Raw genomic sequence first — 9,898 nt, forward strand, 5'->3', positions numbered from 1 at the left:
TTTAGAGACCATTTGACTCTTTCCTGCAAAAGATGAGAGACTTGGGCTAGGATTCAAAGGAGAGTTGCAGAAATGATGTTCATATATTTTAATTTCTAGCCAGTGTGCTGTCCTCTCTAATGAAAACTTTCCTTGAGTCAATTAAAATAAAAGACTCAGAACACAGGAGGATGCAAAGAGGTGATAAGAACTCATGCATGATCATAATAGCTGGAGAGATGTAATGTTCATTTTGTTAATTTTCAAAGGCACAAGGGAATTCTATGGTGATGGGACAAAAAAACCCTCTTCTCATCTTTCTGTTATGCTAGGAGCATAGGAAGAATTTTCCTTGGTGGTTGATATGAGTGTTGCAAAAAGTGCAGGCTAAGACTTTCTGAAAATTAACTCATGACATGTGAGACTGCAACCAAGAAAACCTAAGCACCATTCAGACTTTTGTGACAGTGTGACATACTCAGCACTTTTAAAAAACCGGGCCATTTAAATATAGCTGGGAGGCTAAGAAAGGTGAGTTTAAAAAATCTGAGCCTAAAGCCTTAAAAATACCAAAAGGAAGTAAGTCTAAATGTTACAAGTTAGACACATGGAGTGATGGATTTTGGGTTGGTGTCAATTATGCAAGTTGATTGGAATTAAGTAGAACTCTATCAATACTGCAAAAGCAGCTGGATGGACCCAATGTAATCAGTTTCTTCCTTCCCCAGTCTTAACAGAATATCCTTGAAATTAGTGATTTTGCTGGAAAGTGTCTGTGGACTAACAAAATCAAATTTTTCACTGGACTTCTGAGGGCGTATCTTTCCTATGCAGATTGCAATAGAAGCAATGAGAAAAGTCCAAATGCAGAAGACACAAAAGCTCTTTGTTAGCTCAATCACCCACAGTGAGCAATCAAAGCTAAAAAAGTAACCAACAAAACCCCCCAAAAATCTAACTGTCCATGTGATGACAGAGCTGTTCATTCCAAGAATCCCTTAAGCCACTGTCTGTTTTATGAGACTCCAAGGGCAAGAAAGCTTCTGAATTTTGTGTCAAGACTTCATTGATAGAAGATTCTTATAGTTGATTTAGTTCATCCCCATCACTGACACTGGTGGGTTTTTTTATAGTGTATGGCTTTGAGGTACTGTATTTTGAAGCTCAGTTTCCCTCCTTCCTGAAAATAGAAAAGTAATCCTCCTGCCTTTGGGAGAAAGGGCTGTCTCAGAGAAGAATTATATTAGCATGACATATATATATATAAAAAAAAAAAAAAGTAGAAAAGGAACTTGCCTGAGAGAGAACAAAGAACATTTACTTGCTGTCTTGTGGAGATAGAATATTGTGACTGCCTGGAAGGTCACCATATTACTTATATGCTACTTAAGTCTCACTTGAAGGCCCACTGTTTTGTCTCTTTTGCTTGCATGATAACTCAGAATGAGAATTTCTTGCCTGTCCTGGACCTGAAGCAGTTAAAAGTGCGATAGAGCTACCCATGCCTTTCTGATACATGATCATGTGTGCACATTCGGGCAGTTTGTTTAGTAGTAGTGAAGGAAACACAGACTAAAACTATGCTTGCTGCCTGAGATTGTTACAGTAGCTGAACCTGCATTGTAATGGCAGGGAAGGGCAAGGGCAAGGGCAAGGGAAAAATAAATTCTTTCAGTTCCATCCATGTACATGTCCTTTATGTCACCATCCTGGTTGTGTGAGAAACTTTCATCTGGCCCTGGATTCCGGAGCAATGTCATCTTCTGTCTGCTAAAGAGCTGTCAAGCAACCTTTTAAATTTATGTTCATCTGTTATGAGCTTGTAGTAGACTGTGGGCAAGCAAGTCTCTAGTTGAGTGAAAGTGACTTCTTAAAAAGAACCTGTTGAGTACAGGAAAATAAAAAGCAAATTGAAGGAGAATGTGATCTCTGTGTTTAATATTCCATAAGCTGTCTAACTAGTTCTCAATTTGCTTATTTTAGATATTGTGGAAAAGGACAAATCTGCAAATCTAGTTAAGAACTCTAGCTTCTACAAGATGCTAATAATTGGTCAACCATACTGTAAAATGTACGTTAGTCTTTGATTTTTATAAAGTAGTTTAATTTTGTGTTAAACTGAAAACAGAAAATAAACAGCAAGTTTAAATAGTGTTGTCTTAATATATTGTATCATGTACTCCAGCATTTAAAGATAAATGTATTTGGAAAAGGATATGAAATGGAATAAATGTAACATCATGGGTAGAGTATATATGAATTTTATAGACCATTAAACTTCAGTCTTTAAAGCTTCCTATTCAAGGCTATAAATACCTTAGTTCAGTTATCAGCTCTCCGCTGCTATCTTGATTATGCAGGTCACAGAGGTTGCTATAGTAACTTTGCATTACCAATGTAAAGACAGTGAAGGATCTGGATATCTAGATAAGTAAAATAATGGAGGGGTGCTTGCAACCAACACCCTGATTAATATAATGCCTGGATCCATTGAATGAGCACTTAGTCCCATGTGGATTAGGCCCTTGGTTTGTGGAGTATGAGAAAGGCTGGCACTCAAACCTTATTTCGTGTGGATCAGGTTAGTAATTACAGAGGTGCTATTCTGGGAAATAGAAAGGCCGTGAATTATGCCATACATGATGTTCATTTGTTGCAGTCTGCAGTCACACTGTCAAAAGACAGTCTGGTATGGAACCCATGTGTGAACCTGCTCTCAGGGATGCATGTATTTGAATATTTTGAAAAACAAGAAAAGGTGGTTTCTGTGAAGCTGAAGTAAGTCCACGTTGTTGAATACAGTTGTTGGAGCACACAGCCCCGTGCTAGTGGGGAGTAGACACTTCATCTTGCAGGAGAGAAATCTAGATTGCACAGGGGTTAGGTAACAGGCATCATTAAATGCTAGTGCGGGTCTGTCATGGGGACCTGTCCTGATGATAAAGTAATGAGTAGTTGTAAGTGGGAAGAAGCAGTGAATTTCTGAACTGGATTTGTCCGTCGGTTGAATATTTCTGACAGTTACTCCAGGGGCTTGAGCCCCAGTTGAAGCTTTGCAGCATTCTGATACACAGAGGACCCACATGAACTCTATAGGGGGAAAAATCCTAACCTGTGTAGTTTTTTCTATAGTGAGGAAGCTTATTGTAGGAGTTGCTTTCTTTTTCCAGGACTCTGAGTTCCTGGAAACTTGTAGAAAGTTTAAGGCTTTTTCCTTAAGTTGGTTTTAGTTAAATATGGCCACTGGGTTCAAAAGCAATGCAGGAATGCAGATACAGAGAGGCACAGTAGTGGTGAACGATGCGTTTCCATTGGAAACAAAGCCTAAAAATACTCCTGTAGTCACAGCTCAACTGAGCTACCAATTGAAGTTGCTGGCTAAGCCAGTGAAATAGCACTAAATCCTAAACCGGTGAAATAAAAGAAAGAGTTAAAGTTGTAGTCTCTCTTGAGCCTTCCTTCAGCCTTCAGCCCTACAAAGGAAATCTCTCATTGCTTTAGAAAGGTCCCAGCTCTTTTCCTTTTTGTCTGGCCCTGAAAAGCCAAATCAGTTTTGTGACTTGCTTTGTTGAGACTGTCAGCCTGCTCCCTGCAAGAGCCTGCTGCTGTTCTGGCAGATTTCTGCAGGGGGAAAAATGGAAAGAAAGATTCTGCATCAGCATTTCCATTTGTATTGCTTTCCTTTCCTCATTCCCAGTACAAAGGTGGTTTTGTTTGTGCTCAAGAACCAACGAAAAGGTTTGGCTGTGAAATGCACTCTCTTCTAGAGAAAAGGGAAAGTGTAGAAGATGTAGCATACAACTGCCAGACACAAACTTCTACCCGCTCTCTCCTCCAGGTCATGGGCTATAGATGGCTTTTGCATTAGCTGGTTGTTGTGTTATTTCACACAGCTGCAGAGCAGCTAATGAGACAGCAGTTGCTGCTTTTGAATCCTTGACAGAAATAATTAAGTAAATTGGAATATTCTAATTTTGTGATGTAATTAGAGAACTTGAAAAAGAAGGTGCTTCCCCCTCATTGATGGGACACAGGGAACTGTTTGGTATTTGTAATTTGCTCACATTGTTATTTGTTTCAATTCTGAATCTATGTGCTGTCAGAAAGATGTGAGAGAGGTAGAGCAGTTAACCCTTGCAGCTAAACACCCACCTAGGTATCTCAAGATGGTCATTACTTGAGCAGACCAAATAATATTAGACTCATTGAAATAAACATTCTCCCAATAGGTCCCACTGATGTGTAGTCTCTGCTGATAAAATGGGTTCTGACTCTTATTCTTATTGTTTGTTCCTTCTGTAACCAAGGATTTGCTGGATCAGCAAAATATCCACATTATTCTTCTTCCTGTCAGAGGTGGGCTTGATACGTTGAATATATGGGAATCTCCTGTGTGTATTAGTCATAGGAAAAGATAGCACAGGCAAAGCACTGCTGAGCGCATTTCAAGGTTTAGAGTACAGTGATACGAGGATAGGCATCACCCATATACTCAGGGCAGTTGAGTACCAAAATCAGATGGCTAACTGAGTGTCCAACTCTGTGCTTATATCTCTTTTGCAGTGATGGAGGAAGTTTGGAGGAATGTGTGTATTTCCTTTTGTTTCCGCAAAAGGCAGTGGTTTCCATATTTTGAAGCAAGGGAAAATGCCTCCGTAAGAAATGATAACTAAGTGAGTGTACCTGGAAGTTGTCTTGTGCCATTCTTTATGAGCTTGGTGCCCTTTCTCAGGCTCAAGGCTGTGGAATTTGCAGGATAATCAGCCACATAATCCTCAGCAGCTTTTTATGTTCAAGCAAAGGTATGGGATACAGAATGTCTGTGTTACTAGCCATGACAATCTCCTTTCAGCTCTTTTGGCTAAAAAGTGCATGGAGAACTGACTTTTGTCTCTGGTACTGTAAGTTTCATGCTGGCTTGAGGTTTGAACGGTGAGAGAGCACAGTCATTCTCTTCCTCAGAGCTGCCTTCCACACAGATGTGAGCCATGAAAGAGGATGCAGACTGTGGAGCTGCTCTCTGTCGGAGGAACACACCAGTTGAACTGGTCCATCCCAGCGCTGTTGATGAATCTTCCAAAGATATCACACGAAAATCTATTTATAATGGAGTGAGGAAGGGTGGAAAGAAATAAGGGTGAATGAACCGTTTTATTTAAAAATTAGTTCATGCTTTCAGTGAAGATCTATTTTTCCCTGTGAGCTTGCCAACATCCCTTAATTCATATCACTTAGAATAAAATGACTTCTGGGTATAAGGAAGATTTGAATTGTCTTTTCTGTATTGCTAAATAATGATTATCTGGGGAGATACAAAATGTAAATTGGAAATGAATGAGGTATAGCTGGTAATACATTAGATGCATTACCTCCAACATGAGGCCTTCAGTCAAAGGAGAAGGTCATCTGTTATCATTAAAGAGCACTGCAGCAGGTATTTATATTTTTATTTTTCTTCTTTGAGTTGAATTTTCTTCTCATAAACAGTGCAACTCTTTTTTAAAGAGACATGCACCATGACTTCCTAAATTATATTATTTTGTGATATATTTTATGTGATAGAGGAAGCATGGAATCCGTATTTTGCTGAATGACTGACCTTCACTAATTTTCTGGAAATGTGTAATTTTTTCCCTTCACTTTCTTTTCTGAACAATCTCTCTTTGTACAATTGCTATGTAAACAATTCAGACCATGAAAACATTAAGCCTCAATTCCAATAATCTCTGTTACTGTGTTGGAATTGAATTTTTTCCTTTCTTCCAGATACATCATTAGAACATACCTTACATTATGCTGAGTCAGACAGCAGTGTAGAAGAGGTAATTAGTCCCATGAAGTCATGTTTTGCTGAATGACAGGGGGCATGTTTTGTAATTTCCAAACCTCATTTTTCACATTTAGAAAATAGGGCTGGGATTAATGATGGTAATGAGTATAATGCAGTGAATCCTAGTTAGTTGGGGCAAAATTATACGTGGCAAATATGCTGGAGGGAGAGGAGTGTGGCCTGCCTCAAATTCCAGATATTCCCAATGAGAACAAGCAAACAGGAAGCAGATGGAGACTTGTCTCTTCTCTCCTGTATGCTGAAGTGAAGTGGGACTGGATGTAGTTGGCCTCCCTTATAAACCTCTAGGTTTTTCTTCCATGGAGCAAGAGGGAATCTTTGAAGATTTGTGTCTTCTGGGGCTAGAGTGGTTCTGCACTGCTGGAGACTAGGGTTAGTGGCATGAGCCATCCACCAATGAAGTGCATAAGAATAATGTAATTGCTGTTTAATTGAACTCTTCTTTTCTATTTGTTAGTTATACTCCTTCTATGGTTTTTCATGTTTATGCTGTATCATTATGCCTAACAAAATGTTTGTTGTTACCTGCTGTGATTTTGAATAATTCATGGGGTTAGTATGCAATTTGGGACCATCATATGTTCTTCCGGGAGAAAACTAAAGGTTGCTTCACTGGTTTTGTGTCTTTGAAGGCAAATGGAAGGCAGATTCTGGCTCCAACATCTTTTATCAGAAAGTTAATTTTAAATCAACAAAACAAATTAAAGAAGGCACAATGAGGGTATAGTATTCACAATATGGTTTAAATATTTTTATGAAATCACTTGCTAAGATAAAATTAACCTGAGTAAATCAGCCCAGGACCTCTGTAAACAACAGTGTCTTGTACTTTCAGTTAATTGTTTCCACAGCTATAGTCAATGACAACATTGTGTTTATCCTGCGGCAGTGTTACTGCAGCTCATTTGATTTAATTTCCTTTTCTTGATGGATGGGTTAACTAAATCTAAAAATAAAAATCTATTTTTTTCAATTGTGACAGGGATTTTCTTGCATGAGCTTTGTGAGTTGCCCTGGAAACAAGAAAACACTGAAGTAAGGTCAGAAAAATGGTGTCACACCAACCATTGTTCCTAGATTTTTGGTCCCAGCTTAATACTAGATCAATGATACAGCTGAGGAGTGCGGCTGTTAGCTGATACTGGCAGGTAACTTTTGAACAAAGATAGGTGTGGTATGTTTGTTTTGATTAGAAGAAAGTCATTGGGAATACTCCACAGTAAAAAGTCATCGTGTCAGAAAAATACTTCAGAAAAATGTTTTTCTCTCCCAGCCTGGCATGTACTCTGGAGTCTTTTCACTCTGTCACTTGTCTGTGCTTTGTCACAGTCCTGGGATTGCATTGACTCCATCTTTATACAGTCTGTATCAGCCAAGATCTTTCAGAGTTCAAGGCTGAAATTTTTCTGGCTATCTTCACAGGTAGTTATGGAATATTTTCTCATTTTTCCAAGTGATGGAAACGCTGATCCTCTGAACATGAAGCAGACCAGTTTAATGTTAAAACAAAGGTCATTTCTAAAGGTTAACTGCCTTATAAATAGCCAGATTGTTCCCTCCACTCACTACAAGTTTGCAATCTGCTTAATATATGCACAGTCAGGGAAAAGCTGTAAATATAATGCTAAAAGCAGACGCTTGGAACTATTGCTCTTGCTTTTCTTCAGCTTATGCAACTGTTTGCAGTAGCTTATTGCCAACAGTACTGTTGTGTCCTCATACTTTGGGCTTAATCTTGTAAGCCTCCTGAATACGCTGTTCCCATTCCAACACTCTTGAACAGATCTGTGTCAGGAGGATTTGCAAGACCAAGTTGTTAACTGAAAGCCACAAGCACATCACCACCTGCTTAAGCCATCAGTCTAGAACTGAGCTAGCTCATGAAGTTACACCAGTTGAAGTCCTGGCTAAAGAACCCAAGCAACCAAACATTTTGGCCATAAGTAGCCTGCCCCTCAAATCTTATTCAGACAGATCATTACACCTGCTTCTCCCCTTGGAAGTGATTGAAGTTCCCTGTTCCAGAGGTTTTCCAGAGAGTCTTGCTGCAGCTTTATGTCCATTGATAGTTGTTCTTTGCTCATCTGTCTATTCAACGCAGAGCCTAAAAATGTAGAGGTTATCTGCATCCATAACCTTCTCTCTGCAAACAGACCCAGGAGATCTCAGACACTAAATTAGCATTCTTGGTCCGCAGGCGTGTAAGTCCACTGAAGGTGATGAGGTGATCCAGGAAATTGCTGTCCTCATAAATTCCTGCAACTGTGTGCTCAAGGCAGAGTGTCATCTCTGATACCTGTCTGCCACTGGTGATCTCCAACAACTCCTTATAAAATTATAGTCAAATGCATTAACAAGATATAAGTGGGAAGGATGTATTTTATGTAAATTTAGTCAGGAAGTCTTTGAAACTAATTGCTTAAAGTGAGTGGGGAAAGCTGATGGAGTGTGATAGACATACAGAATTTTTTTCCTCCTTTCAGAATAGACAGTGTTGATTAACTGGGCTTAGTATAGCACTGCATATATTAACGGAGCATAACATTTCTCAGAGGATGTGCCTGCTCTGTGGATGAGCCTAATGGGCTGTGCTCTTGGACATTATTGCAGATGTGAATTTTGGAAGTTTTAGAGCTATACTTCCGCAGATAATACCATTGGTTTTGGTGAACTTGGTATCAAATTATTGTCCTGACCTAGTGTCAATATTTTGATTTATAGTAAAAATGGAATCATATGCAAGAAATGTGAAGCCATACCTACAGAATGGATTGTTTATTCTAAAAAGTCTCAAACTCAGGGAAATCCTCCTTCACATATGCTACTCAACATAGGTAGTTCTGAGAGATGTCAAAGGCTGGTCTGTCCATCAGCCTGCTGGTTTACATGCCAAGTCCTGCTTGGTCTTTCTGGTTTGTTCTTGTTGGTCATGCTGACTTGATGGCTAGGAGAGCTTCTGATCTTTCTTTGATGTTGTTCTGGACATGGTATGCCATTCTGCAACCATGGGCTGCATGCCTTGTTCCTAGTGCATCACCTTGCATTTAACAATATTTATAGAAAATCATTGATTTCATTTCCATGCTAGCTGGAGGCTGGAGTTACAAGTTAGAGTTACCTTCTTGATGTAGAACTGGGATTTGCATAGATGTCTACATGCATTTGATACCTGAATAAAACACATTATGGTGCCTAGTGTAGTAGGTCAAATGTTGCTGTCAAGTATGAGTGCATGTCATGGATCTATGCATACTTAATTTCAGTGTGAGAGCTGGGCATGTGCTATTGATTCATGTCCCCTTCCCTTCACAATACCTTGGCAGAGTTTTATTTGAGAGAAGGCTTTCACAACACCCAAGTCTGGATAGAGTCTCCTCCATGCTGTGTCCTGTAGACATGTATGAAGTCCCTGACCATTGGTATGGCCATTTCACAGGGATGACTGGTGGATGTGTGACATAATGGAAAAATAGTCAAAGAAAAAGGCAGAGCAAGTAGAAGTAGTAAAAAAATGTGGAGTGAACTCACAAGTTACCAACTGAACTTAAAACAGTATATTAAAATACAACTAACGTGAATTATCTCAAAATATTTTCTTTCCAGAAACAAAACAAAACTGCACCTGAATGGATCAGCACTAGTGATTTAAAAAAAAAAAACACAAAAACACCTCATGAAAATGATCCAGTGTATCTGATCATAAGCACCAGGCTGAGTACATCTAACAATTACAGGTCTTTGGAAAATTGAAGACTGAGATTTCAGTGTGTCTCCTTTAATAGTGAAAAAAGATGGATATGAGTATTTGATGAACAGCGCACAAGGTTACGTAGCAGTCACAGTGTATTCTGTCTTACTTATTTGGGACAGAGAGCCAGATGCATCACTGTTATATAAGCCTGCTGACCTGCATATAGAGGTTTGTGGTAATAGAAAAATAAATCCTGTTCAATTTAGCCAACATGAAGATACAAAATTAGTGTCTTTTTAAGTTTTCTTGCTTTCTTTGCATTTGTATGTCTATACAGGTATGTTTAAAAGGGAACACACACCCCACCCCCCACCCCC

At 39.1% G+C, this 9,898-nt stretch overlaps 1 protein-coding gene across 6 annotated transcripts in view; it reads left to right on the forward strand.

The window, feature by feature from the left end:
* C4H4orf50 (chromosome 4 C4orf50 homolog) overlaps positions 1–9,898 on the forward strand; it is a 79,579-nt gene that overhangs the window by 59,613 nt on the left and 10,068 nt on the right. Inside the window, exon 15 of one of the 6 annotated variants that reach the window (XR_003398192.1) lies at positions 2,639–2,695. The exons of the other annotated variants lie outside the window; for them this stretch is intronic. The gene's annotated coding sequence lies outside the window, so the exon portion shown is untranslated. Of the gene's footprint in view, positions 1–2,638; positions 2,696–9,898 lie in introns of those variants that run through there. 6 annotated transcript variants of the gene reach the window in all.

Source organism: Athene cunicularia (genome assembly GCF_003259725.1).
Source record: "Athene cunicularia isolate RWA chromosome 4 unlocalized genomic scaffold, athCun1 chr4_part1, whole genome shotgun sequence".
NCBI lineage: Eukaryota > Metazoa > Chordata > Aves > Strigiformes > Strigidae > Athene > Athene cunicularia.